The sequence below is a fragment of the Scatophagus argus genome, chromosome 9 (genome assembly GCF_020382885.2).
Source record: "Scatophagus argus isolate fScaArg1 chromosome 9, fScaArg1.pri, whole genome shotgun sequence".
Lineage (NCBI taxonomy): Eukaryota > Metazoa > Chordata > Actinopteri > Scatophagidae > Scatophagus > Scatophagus argus.
The window spans coordinates 3,256,509-3,271,008 of NC_058501.1; the positions used below are offsets into that span (position 1 = coordinate 3,256,509).

The 14,500-nt window shown below is 39.1% G+C and overlaps 1 long non-coding RNA gene across 1 annotated transcript in view; it reads right to left on the reverse strand.

The window, feature by feature from the left end:
* The window catches only part of LOC124065172, a 33,482-nt gene that overhangs the window by 5,350 nt on the left and 13,632 nt on the right, over window positions 1–14,500 (reverse strand). The window contains exons 2-3 of the long non-coding RNA XR_006844372.1: window positions 1,481–1,700; window positions 907–1,002 (exon numbers count right to left, since the gene is read on the reverse strand). This is a non-coding gene — a long non-coding RNA (uncharacterized LOC124065172). The remainder of the gene's footprint in view (window positions 1–906; window positions 1,003–1,480; window positions 1,701–14,500) is intronic.

Consider the following 14,500-nt stretch of genomic DNA (forward strand, 5'->3'; position numbering starts at 1 on the left):
AGGTTCAGAACAGCCTTTATAAGTTAAGAAAAAAATGATCTTACTACTTAAACTGAATCTGGCTAGGTTTTGACCTTTACAGACTGTGAAACTATGGCTTTCAGGGTCACCCTAACTTTTTTTAATTTATTTATTTCAACATGGCTAGCAATATTGTCAGTAGGTTTTTGGCTCCACCTTTAATAAGCATTTGCCTCATTGTTTCATTCTTCAGTATAGTGTTTATGTACACAGACTATTACAGAGTGACTGTCAATGCACTCAGGAAATAAATCAGTGAATGAAGAAATGGAATGGACCAAATTACAAAATTCTTGCCAGGGAAATAAGTTTGAAAAAAATGTTTTGTACGTTATAGCCACTTTGACAGTATCTTTCTTCTGTATAAAGCATTAAACCGTTACTGGACTAAGACTCCCTGCTCTGCCCTTATAGCAAACACATGCTGAAGCTGACATTTTAATGATTTAGACTGTATTTGAACCTGCCACGACCACTGCTGTAAAGCAGTTTCTCATAGTCCATTTTAATTAACCAAGGCGCTAGGCCACAACTGCATGCAGTGTCATGGCAAAGCTGCTTGAACTTTAAACCACGCTGGCAGGATTTGGGTTTCCCAGCTTCCTGGATTCAATTATGTTCTCCAAAACCTCTCACAGCAACCACACAATCCCAACCCTGGCTGGTGTGTGAAACAGTATCATACTTTATACTGGTCAGGATCAGGACGTTGGTTATGTTTTTTGTGTGCGGATTTAGCGTGTTTATATTTGACTATGACATGTATACATTTATGTTTTATGTTTGTTTACAGTATGAAACTCTGAAATCAGGTTTACTTAATAAGATAGTTAAAGCAGCATTAATTGTACTTTTGGCCACAAATCTCCTTCTTTTAGCTCTTACCTGCTAAATACACTATCTGTTGCCAACTTTGTCTGTTGTTTGGTCCAGAGGAGGTTGGGTACCAAGCTGGAAACGAGGTTGATGAGATCTGTAAGACTGAGCCAAACAGTGCAGCTGTGAGCCGTAAAACCAAAACAAAGCACTGAATGTCTTTAAAACACTTAATAGATCTGAGGGGACCTGATAAGTCAGCTGATAATGCTCCGCTCCTTTGTCACCAGAAATGACTCCTTTCACATACACCTACATGAATCCACTTTTTAAACATAAATTGTATGAAATAAAAAGAAGTGATTGCAAAAAGAAAACATACATAGTAAAACGAAATCACATTATATCATTGCCTTAACCCCACTCACACCAACCCTTCCCTCCAACTATTATTGGTAACAAATAATGATTGATAGTACATTAACAATAATACTGAGTTTAACAGGTAATTTAATTTGAGGTGTGTGTGTGTGAGAGAGAGAGTGTGAGAGAGAAAGAGAGAGAGAGAATGTGTGTATTGAGTTTTTTAATTAAGAGAAGAACAGTTCAAGTTTCTACAAAGGAACTCCATGTGTTGTGATACCTGAGGTGGGGTGGGGTGGTGGTCTGGGACTGAGCGTCAAACAAAGTCATCCATTCTGGCTGTTTCCTCTTTGGCTCAGGGAGATGCAGCAGTGGGGGGAGTGTGGGGTGAGAGGGCAGCTACAAGGGGACGTCGGAGATGAGTTGTGTTGTGGCTGGTAGCCCCAGGCAGTGCAGGTCCCTGGACAGACAGAAAAGCTCTGCAGTCTCCTGTTACCAGTCTGTAGATAGAGATGAGTGAGTCGAGGTCAGAGGTCAACAAAGCTTCCTTCTCAGTAGAGAGGGAGGAGACATCATGGTCTGATGGATCCATTTCAGCCTGTGTTATTGTCTCTCAGAAAGCTTTACGGACTTTTATTCCCATCGGACTTAAAAAACAACACATACTCACAAGAACATCACTGAGGTACAGAAAGGTTATTAGTAATCACAACTTAACCTGTAACTTTATGCTATGTATGGGCAGTGTAAATATAGACGGATTAGATCTTATTTGAACTGCTCAAGAATAAGATTTATGATTTAGAAGTGAAAACTAACACTGACTGTATAAAGATGTAGAATAGTGAAGCCAAAATGTTGCAGATACAAGCACTGCCATTTAACAATGATGTCATTTGGAGCCAATATATGAGCAGTAGAGATAAATCAAACATGAACAGCTGAACATACATCTGCGTGATATAAACTTGCTAAAATGACAGAAACCATCTTTGAGTAAAAATGTATTTGACAGGCACCTCGATTTTTTATTTGGTCTATGTCTCATATGCTAACATGAAGATTACATGGGATTTATGACCTGTACTGCAGCCAGCCACTAATGAGCGATCAAATTTCAAGTTCCTGACAAATTTCAAGGAACAATCAGTTTTCAATATACTGTATCATATCTAAAATTTTTGATCAGAGAGAATATTTTACTTGAAAGAAGAATTGCAGAAAATGTCTGAAAGGCTTTGGAATTTGTTACAAGTCATCATCTAGACAGCATAAATACTTAATAAATTTCATAGCAATCAAGATTGTTTATCAGTGATCAACATATTCAGGTCCTGTTTTCAGCTGGCAAAAATATTAGCAACATTGGAAGCTTTTTAAAACAGTGAAAGCAAAAATCATTTGGACACGGATGGATCAGCGACTTTTAAATTGTGGGTGTTCTAGGGACATAAGCACCCCACCCCCCCCTGCCTTCAGCCCTGTTCCAGAAATGCAGTGCGTCTCTACGTTTTCTTTGCCGCCATATGCAGACAATATATAAAATGCAAATGCATAAAATTTGAATTGAAAATATGCAGGCTTTTTTAGTGTTTGTTGAAAAACATGCTTTTCACAAAAAAGTAAAGAAGACGCTTTTTTCTTATTTGACCCATAATATGCAGAAAATATCACTCATAAGATTATTTAAACTACACGATAACTATGGCCACAGTAAAGGTGTAGTTGCAAGCGAAGTTAGCCAGAAAACAGCAGCTTTCATATTACTCAAACAAACCCTCACCCACATATACTTGAATACGCATACAAATTGGAAATGTTGCTAAGCTACCTTGTTCAACTTAGCCATACACACTGCTTCCAGAGCGGCTTTCACTGACACGTATAATACCAAAGTTACAAGAGAGAATTCTACATTACTTGCTAGTGAAGTAGTTAACCATTTAACTATGGCCATGGTTCTCACGTAGGGAACTCTAGTTCTCTGATCGACTGTTATTACAGGTTTTTGTTTAATTTCATCAGCTGCTATATCAGGAAAAAGTAAGGGCATTCGGTGTGGTTGTATTCAGGGGTTTTGTTCATTTTTTTGGAGAGTTACAGACATTCAGGATAAGCACTTACTGGAACCCATCCTCAGACTCCAGCCTGTGCTACCTCCTAATAGTCCATGCACCTCATTCAGATGACCTGAAAATGCCTGAATATTACTAATACATTCAGCCCAAGCACCAACCTGAGCTGGGTTTATTTGCTTAATCCTGTTAATCTAGTTGATAGTGCTGCAGGGAGGGGCCCGAGGTGCCATGGGAGACCCTGATTGGGTGTGATGTCATCTGTTTCTGCTACTTAACTGGGCTTTGCCTTTAAGTGCTTTCCAGTATGTTTGGAGATCAAAAGCCACACTCGCCAGAGCAGCTTTAATCACCTCCTCTGCTAGGGGCAGGTGTGTGTGTGTGTGTGCGTGTGTGTACGTGCGTGCGTGTGCATGTGTGTGGTATTGGTTGTGTGGTACGGATATGCAAAGGGTTGCTGGCATTTCCAAAGATAGCCAGGCTGACATTTCTATTGACTTTGATGTTGATAATCCCTCACAAGTTCCCCAAAGCTAACTGATATTTTATGTGTGAATGTTTGTGTGTGTAAGTGTGTGTGCATAGCCACAACTTATGTGTATTTACAAGCAGGTTGTTGGGTCAGAATCAACCTTATCAATGTTTACCTATGAAAATGTTCCAGATTGGAAAGTAAACAGGTTAGCAGGTTATTTTTCATGAAATTCAAAATCCAGAGGAACATCAAGGATTTTTTTTATTTACCTTCTTTGATCCTCATGATTTCCCCACAGACAAATTACAGTTAAAGGGCAGGACATCACAGTTTAAAAGGCACTTTAATACTGTGTTTATTTATGGTCAGGCGTGGGAGGTCAAAAGTGGAAAACACCTCATCAGGATGTGTGCTTTAAAGATGTGAAGTAGGAAAAAATAAAACTAACATTTACTCACTTTTACTTTTTATTATGAGGGTTTGTTTGTTGCCACATTTGACAACCCTGACCTCTTCATGAGGAAACCAGACTGAAAGTATGATTTTATTTTAGTTGTCCTTGTATAGCATAGCTTGTAATCCTTATAATCAACCAGGCATAAATAACATCAGATGATCTCAGCCAACATTCACTTCTTTTCTTTGCCTCCTATTATACTTTTTTTAAAAATTTACATCTGTTGCAGAAGTTTTTACATTCCTCATGTTGTGTTTTTTTGTCTTGTAAAAATACTAAATTGGCAGTAAATGCATGTCTTGGTAAGTAACAGGATTGGATGGGACAGACTGACATTATCAGCCAGAAAACAAGACAAGACTTAAGTCAAACTATAAATGTGTAAGTCTTAACATCTAACAAAGCTCTACACGATGACATAAAGTTATCTAGCTAGGTCTATTTCCACCTTCCTCCAGCATTTATGCTAAGCTAGGCTAGGCTAGGCTAGGTTTATTTAATGCACAGATGTGATATTGAAATTATCCTTCCCACTGACTGTGGGAACACTGACAATGTTGAAATATTCCTTTAGTTACACAACAATACTTACATACCATGTAAGTAGAATAAACAATTCTGAACAACAAAACAAAATTATGAAGTAAAACCACAAAATGAGCATACATCAGTACATTCAGGCAATTAGAAAAACTTAATAGACAAAAACTAAAATCATATCGTGTTTTTACAGCTTTAACTGGAGAAAGTCCATTAGGTGCATTTCGTTTGCAATCTTTAAAGATGCCTCAAGTAAAAAGCAGTTGTCTTCACATTTGACAGCAAACAGACATGCCTGACAAGCCTCATCCTGCTCATGTTTACCTTGTAAATTGATGATATCCTTCTTCCTCACAGAGCTGTGTTTGTCTCTGTCAGAGGTTAATGGAACTGTGTCATTAGCCCCGCAGGAGAGCAGAAGACTTTAGAGGTCCGTCTCTATCACTGTCTTAGTACCAGACAGTATATCTAATCATCTGACAGCAACAGTAATGACAGCCTGTTCGGAAAATCTTCTCCCTCTTACATTATCGCTGGATCGCTCAAAATGCAGCTGTGTTAGACATAGTGGGACGACTACACACTGCATTGCAGACTCCCTGTCCCTGTAAGGGACCTTTTGGCCTCTTTGGCTGGGGTTCATAGTCTTTTATTTCCATGCACATATATACAATCTGCCCTGGTATACACACACAAACAACAATTCATGAACACTGAGAGAATGCAGAGTTAATTGTTTTTTTTTTCATTCTGTGTTTCTTATAGCTCTTTTAAGCTGGACAAAACTAAAATCTGGCTTTTGTCTTCAGTGCAAAAATGGTACGATCAACAAAATGCTATGACGCTACAATTAATATTATCTTTTGATTTACTGTACTGTTGTCATTTTCTATATCATTTGAGTCTTTGTTTGATTATGAAAAAGTCTGTCTGCTCAACAGTGATACTCTCATTGTTAACAATGGGTTAACTTTGGATTTTCAGGGTTATAATGCTGATTCACGCCTTCACAGGTACAACGCCATGATTATTTAAACAGCATTCCTAACCTGCTCCAGAGCAGATTATGTTCAAGACAACTGATCAAAATGTATAAAAGCACTGCCTACAGACTAATCAGTTCTCTGGAAAAGGAAATCGTCATTCATGGAAGTTCCCAGCAAGCGACTGCTGAGGTGTGTCAAAGTCATCTCATTGTGCTGTCGTATACCTACAACAGAGACTGACTGAACTTAAACCTTGTACTTGTTGTACTTGGTTTATAATGACTGTTCTGTTGTGAATGACCTTTTCATTCTTTTTTTAGTCTAGTCTCTAGTCCATGGATATTTCAGCTGAAGGAATAAGGCTATGGTTGGTTTTTCAAGTTGATGACCACCTATGAGTAACCAATGCTTAGTGTGACTGCGACGGTTAGATTTCGTGAAGCCAGAAAGCGCAGAGATATCCAGGAGATGGTGAACTCACTTTGTAGTACAGATCTCAGATGTGGCATTCACTGATGTTTCCACTGGTTGGAGACACAGTTGACCAGTTAGGATTGAGAATGGAAGTCATCCTCTTAAATACCTAAATTAATGAAAAATAAACATAGAGAAATGATGTGATGTTTCCCTCTTGTTGTAAGTACACTAAAAGAACTCGCTGCATATGCAATATGCAAATCCGCATATTTCTTTGAGCTTTTGGCAACCACTACCTCAGTTTCCATGTTGACTGAAAATGACACTGCGGCTGACTGCTTAGGATGAAACATAATACTTAAACTCCCCTTTCAAAAAAGTTATTGTATAATATAAACACATAGGCAGGGTGAATGAATAAAATTAAACAAAGCAACAAATCAGTCTGATTATCAGGTCACAGTTACAGAAAAGACTTTATCTTAATTTCCCAAGATTTTCTTGAGTCATTTGCCTCACTGACATGACCAAAAGGCAAGCTGACTGCATGAGTGGAAGGACCCACAAGCATGTCTCCTGGTGAGCCGACAAGATAAAACCTGTTGCAAACAGTGACAAGTAGGTTAGTCATGAAATGTAACAACAAATCACTTATTATACTTGTGAGTACCAAGAAAACAAATGGACAATCATGAACAAACGAATAACTAATTTGCAAGTTATTTTATATAGAAAAGGTATAATTGTAAATGGAGACAAATGGGCAACACTAAAACAGAGAAAAACTGGAACACAATTTATTTGCTATTTTCACCAAAGACATTTTGTTCCATGGAAAATAAGACACAAAAGCTGTTAAGTTTACAATATGTGCATCACAGAGACGCAATGTGTATATACACTGATTCAACAAACATGTTTTCCTTCCTCATCCAACATTTGAAAAGATGTTTTGCATAGAAGTTTGAATCCTGCCTTGTTTACATCCATCTGTACCTCCTTCCTCCTGCCTTTGCTGGCATATTGCTGTATTACCATCTCCTGCAGTTCAGTGTGAAATCATTAGCAGGAATATGGATTGCATGGCTGTATGTGTGCATGGCCATCAAACAAAAAGCAGGCCTACACATAAAAAAAAAAAGTTGTTCTGCAGCGCTTATGGTGGTCAAAAACTCCAACGAGTACCTTCAAACTGCACACAGTTTAGTTTCATCTCGTGCCTCTCATTACAGATGGCCCAGACTAGACAGGAAATGAGATCACATTGTTTAACAGTCACCTATTAGATTTAGATTAGTCACATATTAAACAATGTGCATTTTGACTTTTTTAAGTCCTCATTTATGCCATTATCTTTAAAAATCTTCTGTACACGGCTCCCTCCAAACCTCTGCTGGCTTTAACTGATGAGGCCAACGCAGAGGCTATTTGTTTGTTATGTTTTCCACTATACACGCACCTTTGATGCTGACTTCAGTACAGTAAATGCGACTAGGCAATGTTTCCTAGGAGAGCTACTGACAGTACATGTGTACATGCTGGGTTTGCATTCACATTATCATTAGTGTCTGTGCAGACAGCAAATAAGCAGTATTACAAAGAGGAAGGAGAGTACAGTTAAACAGAGTGTGACCACCGATGCACTGCACCCTGATATTAGTAAGTGAGGCCTAACAGCAGTCAGTACTAGTCCATGCTTGTCTTTTGACGTCTGTCTTCCATTCTGCACCCTGAATGAACAGGTGTTAGAGTCAGTGAGGCTCTTATCAGAGCATAGTGAAGGCTCTGGAAGCAGAAATGAGTGGTTTTCTAGACAGGTCATCTCCTGCTGGAGGAAACCCTGTCATCTGATATGCTCTGTCCCAGCCTCTCCTTCACCTCTCCTTTATCCGAGCTTCCCTCCCACTGTTCCGTTCCCTCCTCTGCTCATAATATCTTCAGACATCTCATCCCCACCCACCACCCTTCTACCTTTCTCTTAGTTCAAAGGGGCTTCACTTGCCACAGTACAGAACACTATACCCAAGCGATTCAGTAGAGTTCATGACAACATAATCTATTGTGACATATTAACCTGTATGTAGGTAGCACATGACCAAACCTACCTTCACTTTTGCTTAAAATATTGCTGAATACGGTCACATCACAGTGTTCTTTTGCAGGTCTGTATCCTTTTGAATCCTTATTATTTTATTTTATTTTTTTTTTTTTTAAAAACTGCATCCTGCACTACAAGACCATTAATTCAATATTTACTAAGCCTGTAATTGTTTACATTTATCAGTGACTAGAGCAGGGCTGGTTTGGTCACATATCCATGTCTGGAGAACAGGAGAGCACAAAAGGAAGCATTTTCTTCTACTGAACAATGATTTCCTTATGCGCTGTGTCTCTGTTCTTCCTAAGAATAAATGATGTTCAGTCAGAATTACACATAATAATAAAATGTTTTCAGACTTATATTAAATGTTTATGTTCTATTATACATTACAAGACTGTAGAATAGCAGCTGCTGCTGTGGACATCAAAAGTTCATCTGTAAAATCTACTCAAAAGGTGTTTCCTTTGCTCGCCCAGACACAGAAAGGAAGTGTTTGCTCCTTCTAATACATATGTGTCAAACTCACGGCCATCGGGTCACATCCGGCCCGGCGTATAATAATATTTTACAGCTCTATAGCTCTCAATGTATTTTTGTTACTAATGGGCCGCCAACATGAAGCGCTGATAACACACAAACTACAGATCCCATAATGCAGCGCAACTGCCGCCTTGCCTTACTATTGGCTACCTGGGAACATCCCCGCGTCAATCAAGTCGAGCTCTTTTGCCGTATACAACCGAGGCTGTTGATTTTGTTGTCCTAGCTTGCTCTTTTGTTATTATTTTCAACACAACAACGTCTCTACTTGCGCTATTAGCGCACTGCTTCCTCCTGTCGGAAAACGGTCACGACACGCCCATCTGTGCCGCTCCGGGCTCGAAGAGGTGATGTAACCGAGCAGGAAAACCGCAATGCATTGTGGGCTTTGCGGGCAACTGAAAAGTGTGTTTACGCCGGCTGCATGCGTGATGCTGCTCTTGTGTTCTGTTGTTTTGTTTCAACAAGTTAAAACATGGTGCCAACGTGCTGTGTCGTTAACGGACACGATCGTCCACATGACCGCGTCGGTAAAACAAACGGGTGAGTGTTTTTCTCATTTCCTACGTGCACGCAAACCCAAGGGCCTCGGCTCTGTGAGCTAACGAGGAGACGCCGAATGGCCTGGCTAGCAGCCGTGAGGCGACCAAACATCACTTTTACAGTCACCCGACACATGTTGGTGTGTTCACGGCATTTTCACGCTGGTGTTGGTGGTGGTTTTCTGAAAATAAAATGAATGGCTGGCTAATCTTCCATGTCATTGATATGTCAGGCACAGGAAAATCTCCTGATCTGCTACTTGCTCATATGGTGACAAACACCAGGCCTGCACTTTACAAAGAAAGTTAATAAAACTATCCCTGATGGTGATAATAAATATTGTAGTTCACTAGCAATATATGAAACTGTATTCCACCTACTTTAATTGAGCCATAAGAAGTCCTCTGTGAGACCGTGTGCCATTTACTCAAGCAGTAATGTCTGAACACTTCTTATTTTCAAGTCTTTTCAGTTTATTACAAACATTCTTGTGAGAAAAGCCCTTTTTTTCAAGGTTTTTTGCAGCATGTTTGTATTTCTAATTTGTTTTGACAGGAGATTTTATTATCTATTTATCTAACTATATATGTTATATTTTATTAGAATGATATAAGAATGATATTCTTGTCCTGGTTTTATTCTGTATGTTTAAAAACGTGTTCAAAGTGTTCACTTTTTCGGCCCGCGATCTAAAGTGTACTTTGAGTTTTGTCCCCCTAAGGAACTGAGTTTGACACCCCTGTTCTAATACATGCCAGTTTGTCCCGAACACAACATGAACCATATCGTGATTTAACTGCTTGTGGTGCATTCATAGTTCTGTGTAAATGCAATTTGGTTTTCATTGTGTAAAAACTCAGAAATATTATTAGAATTACATTTAGCCAACCTTTATTTCAGCATGGGGTCGTTCTGAGACCAATGCCTCTATCCTCTAGAGACAAAATTGAAAAAAGTGTCAAATGGGTAGAATGACTGTGAATTTATTCCACTTATTTTATATTGGGGTTACATTGACCCTGATTGGTTTTGCTACGTAAATATAACACAAATAATGTTTACCTGAAACAACTGGAAACTAGAATCAAAGGATGGTAAATTGGCTTTGAAGGACTTACGTGGATTGTACAATTAAAGGTGAAGATTGCATTCATTTATTTTACACAACATGCATATAAACTAACTTTCATAAATAATAATCTTTAGTTAGTGTCGATTTGGCTCACCAAATTAAAAAAAATGAAAAAGTCATTAAACAGTTCAGTTTTATATCTTAATAATAATAATAATAATGATAATAATAATATAACAGATGTTTGCTTTTGGTTTGTGACTTAAGTTTCAATTTTGGCCTTTCAAGTGAAAAGGTTTGGACACCCCTGAAATAGACTGTTGCTTGCTTCTGTAAACAGGTTAAGATCAAGATTTAAGAGTTAAAGTGGATGAAGAACGAGTCGAGTATCAGCGGGTGAAACAAATATTTTCACATCTTGCTCTGTGAACTGAAGATTCATTTCAACCAAACCAGAGATGACTGTGGAAAGACAAACCACAACAGTTTTGGTGACTTTTATTTAGTTTATGTCTCTTTGAATTAATTAACAAGGAAAATAAGCTTTGGTTTGCTAAAGATGGAGAGAGAGCGAAGGATACTTGAATTCAGAGGTTGTATTTTTCTGTTTAGTAAGCGTATCTGAAACTATACAGCTGTATTGGACTACCTTATAGTGGTGTTACAAGACAGGACGGGTCAGAGCTAGCTGGTTAGCATGCTTTGTTTCTGTCCCTTTGAATGGGCCTGTTAAAATACTGCAGTAGCTTTTACACCCATTTTCCCCAAATGTTAGATTTCCTATGCCACAGTGATCAGTGTGCATGACATGGAAATGATTCTGGTTAAATTTAGGTTAAACGTCCAGTAATGGACATGTCATACCAAGAAGTATCATACTCTGTAGTTTTTCCTCTCTCTCAGACTGAAGCCGTGATGTGTTCAAAGGCCTTCGCTTTACTGAGCACACTGTGCAGCTGCCCAATCTCAGGTTACAGCCCAGCAGAACTGCTCTCTTCACTGTGGATACAGGGAGGGGAGGAAGAATAGCAATTGTGGGTGGAAGTGAGATCAGACACCCGCGCTTCACTGTGCTGCCATCTGATATTTTTAACACTAGCACAGACAGGACCAGGTCACGTGACCACCATATAAATATATAAATATCTCAGCTTTTCCTGATCACGGTGCGGTTAAGCTTTTGTGATTGCACAGTTTTAGTGGTCTGATTCATTAAGCCTCTTTGTACATATATATGTGATGTCAGTCTGTTGAGTACATTCACTGATTATCCATTCAGAACATCTAGTGTGCACAAGTTCAGGTCTGTATAAACAAAAGCAAAAGCAAATCAAGACAGCATAAATTATTGTCTTATTGCCTTATTGTCTCTGGAGACCTGAGGGGTGGTAAATAAAAACAAGTGAACTAGTTTTCAAAGAGCTTTGAAGCTGTTAAATGAACAGACTGTATTGAAACTAGGGAAAGGACAATTATTGTTAATTCTTAATTCATAAAGAAGTGATTTTAAGCAATCAATAAATCAAATTGTGTGTGTGTGTGAAACTACAGCTCACAATCCACTGTACTGGGGGCTGTTACACAAACCATTCCAAAAAAAAGAAAAGAAAAGAAAAGAAAAAACAGACACAGTTTGTTACAGCAGTCTCAATGCTTTGACTCAAACTGTTAACTCACTGTCATGTCTGACAAGCAGTGACATCCATAATAATGCTTTGTGGAGGTCCTGAACACAGGGGTGGGATTTTTTCAGTTGAATACTTTCCAAATATAGCTTACAATTGCTATTTCAGCAATGTTAATAACCCCAGTAACTTCCAGTATTTTGTCCTGACTACACCAAACACATAGTATGCAGTTGTCAGTAATCTAGCTCCTGACTGGTTCATCCAGCCTGCTATAAATTTCTCAAAGTTGTGAATCCGGCCACAAGTCATGTGACTTGACATCACCAAATCCTCTGCTGGTATCAGATTAAGTAATATTAATTAACTTTTGAATTTGTCAAAGTCCTGCATAGTGATGTTTTTTCCATGGGTATTAAAATGTTAAATCCATCCAAACCAAATTTGATCAACAACAAATGCTCTAACACATGGGGAACCCAGTTAATACCCATGACACATGGTCTAAGTTTTCTGGAACATCTTCTGTTATCCTTGCAGCCCCCACCGGGACTCCTGGAATCTCTGAAAGTTCACTAAGAGCTCGTACAAAAACAACTAAACCCCCTCACCCCCCACGCCCCCACCCCCGGACCCTTGTCGGACCTGGCTGTCCTCTTTGAGAAGCCCTGATCAAAAGGAATGTGTGTATGAGAGCATGAACAGGTGGGCAGCAATCATCAATGGGCCGTTAGGGTTAAATCCTACCAGTTGCATTCAGAAAAGGCCGCCTGTCTGCTTGCAGCTGTTGCACCAGTACTGCGCCATGCATAGTGCAGCTATCTAACTACTCTGTCCGCGTCTTCCCACACCTCTCATTGGCCTGCACCCCTATCACACTCATTTTCTCACGCCTCTCCTTCCTCTGATCTGGCCTCTGGCAGTAACCCTGGGACTTCTGGATACGTGGTTATCTTTCATCCCACCACTTTGGGCTTGCTGCAATGACAAGTATCCCTATCGCATAGCAGGGCACCGGATGTTTCAGCTCTCACAAGGAAAAGGCTTCCGTGTGTCAGGGTGTGTGTAAAGGCACGAATGTCTCTCACCACCCTCATGGTTCCGGAGATGAGACCACAGGCAGGATGTTTTGTCAGGAGCTTATAAATGTAGGCTGATGATAACTGACTTCCCCTACTGTAATTGCACTCTAATTACACTGCACTCTGTGTGTGTTAACATGTGTAATTACATATCTGTGTGTCCCTTCATATGTAAACGCTACAGCTGTCCTGAAGGAGAGTACAACAGAAAGTGAAGAAACACTAGAAGTGAAGAAGTTTTTCCCCTGTATAGCAGATCAGTGTCTGAGGTAACTGTGATCCTTCCCAGTGATTTATCCAGCTCTGTTGTGTTGCTTGCCCCTGGGGCTCAACTCTCCGTGTTACAACACAACAATCCATCATCTTGTCAAACTAGAGAGAAAGAGCCAAAAGGCTGTATCCTCTACCTACCAAGACCAACTTCCAAACCTGTTCTTCTGAGTACATAATTCATATACTCTAAAAAAATAAAAGTAGTAAGGTTTTAGGCTCTCCAGGGGTAGGTGCATGCTGATAAATTGCCTCAAGTGATGGCATTTGAGTCAGCATCAGTTAGAGAGTTTGAAAATGAAACCAATCTGTTGATTTGGAGTTGAGAAAAGTGAGCCAAATAGACCTCTTTAGCCCACTCCTCATCACTGCTTATGTCTCTTTGTTGTGGTTATTATGGTTAGGGGAACTGCTTGCAGTAAATCCATGCAAATCTTTTGTGTTGAGTTCAACTTTAGTGTACTTCAATACATAATTTTCCAATGTTATGCTGTCTTGACCTCTAACTATTGCACCATCTGTTTTTATAAGTAAAAGCGTTCCAGCAAAGTAAAATGATTTTCGGGTGTTATGAGACGTCAACACTGTAAATAGATGTGTGTGAAAGTGCAGTAATTTACCAACTAGTCCTGCAAAAAAAATCCCTACGTCACCAAGCTTCTGGAACCAGCCTAAACAGCTGTAATGTTCATTTTATACACTGAATGAAAGGTCGTGCAAGCTCTAAAATCTAGATTTAGATGAACTGACCAGGAAACACAGTGATCCACAGTCAAACACAAAGCTGCCTGTATGCCTAACATTTCTGCTCTGTGGTTTCCTTTTCTTTTTAATTTAACACCACTATATTATACTCATTTCATCTATTTTGCCCCGTCCCTCTTAAACCAGAGTGGTCAGCTTCAGTTCAAGCAGAGATATAAGAAGATACTGGGAACAATATTTCTATCAGCTATCAGTACGCGAGACTAAAAGAGATCTAAATTTAAATACATTTGAAAGTAGTTAGTAATTGCAACTCTTTACTATATTGTAGACAGTGCAAATTTACATTCTACATATCTGTATGTATAAAAAATTAAAATCTGGTCAATTATTTATAAATTTATGAATGATT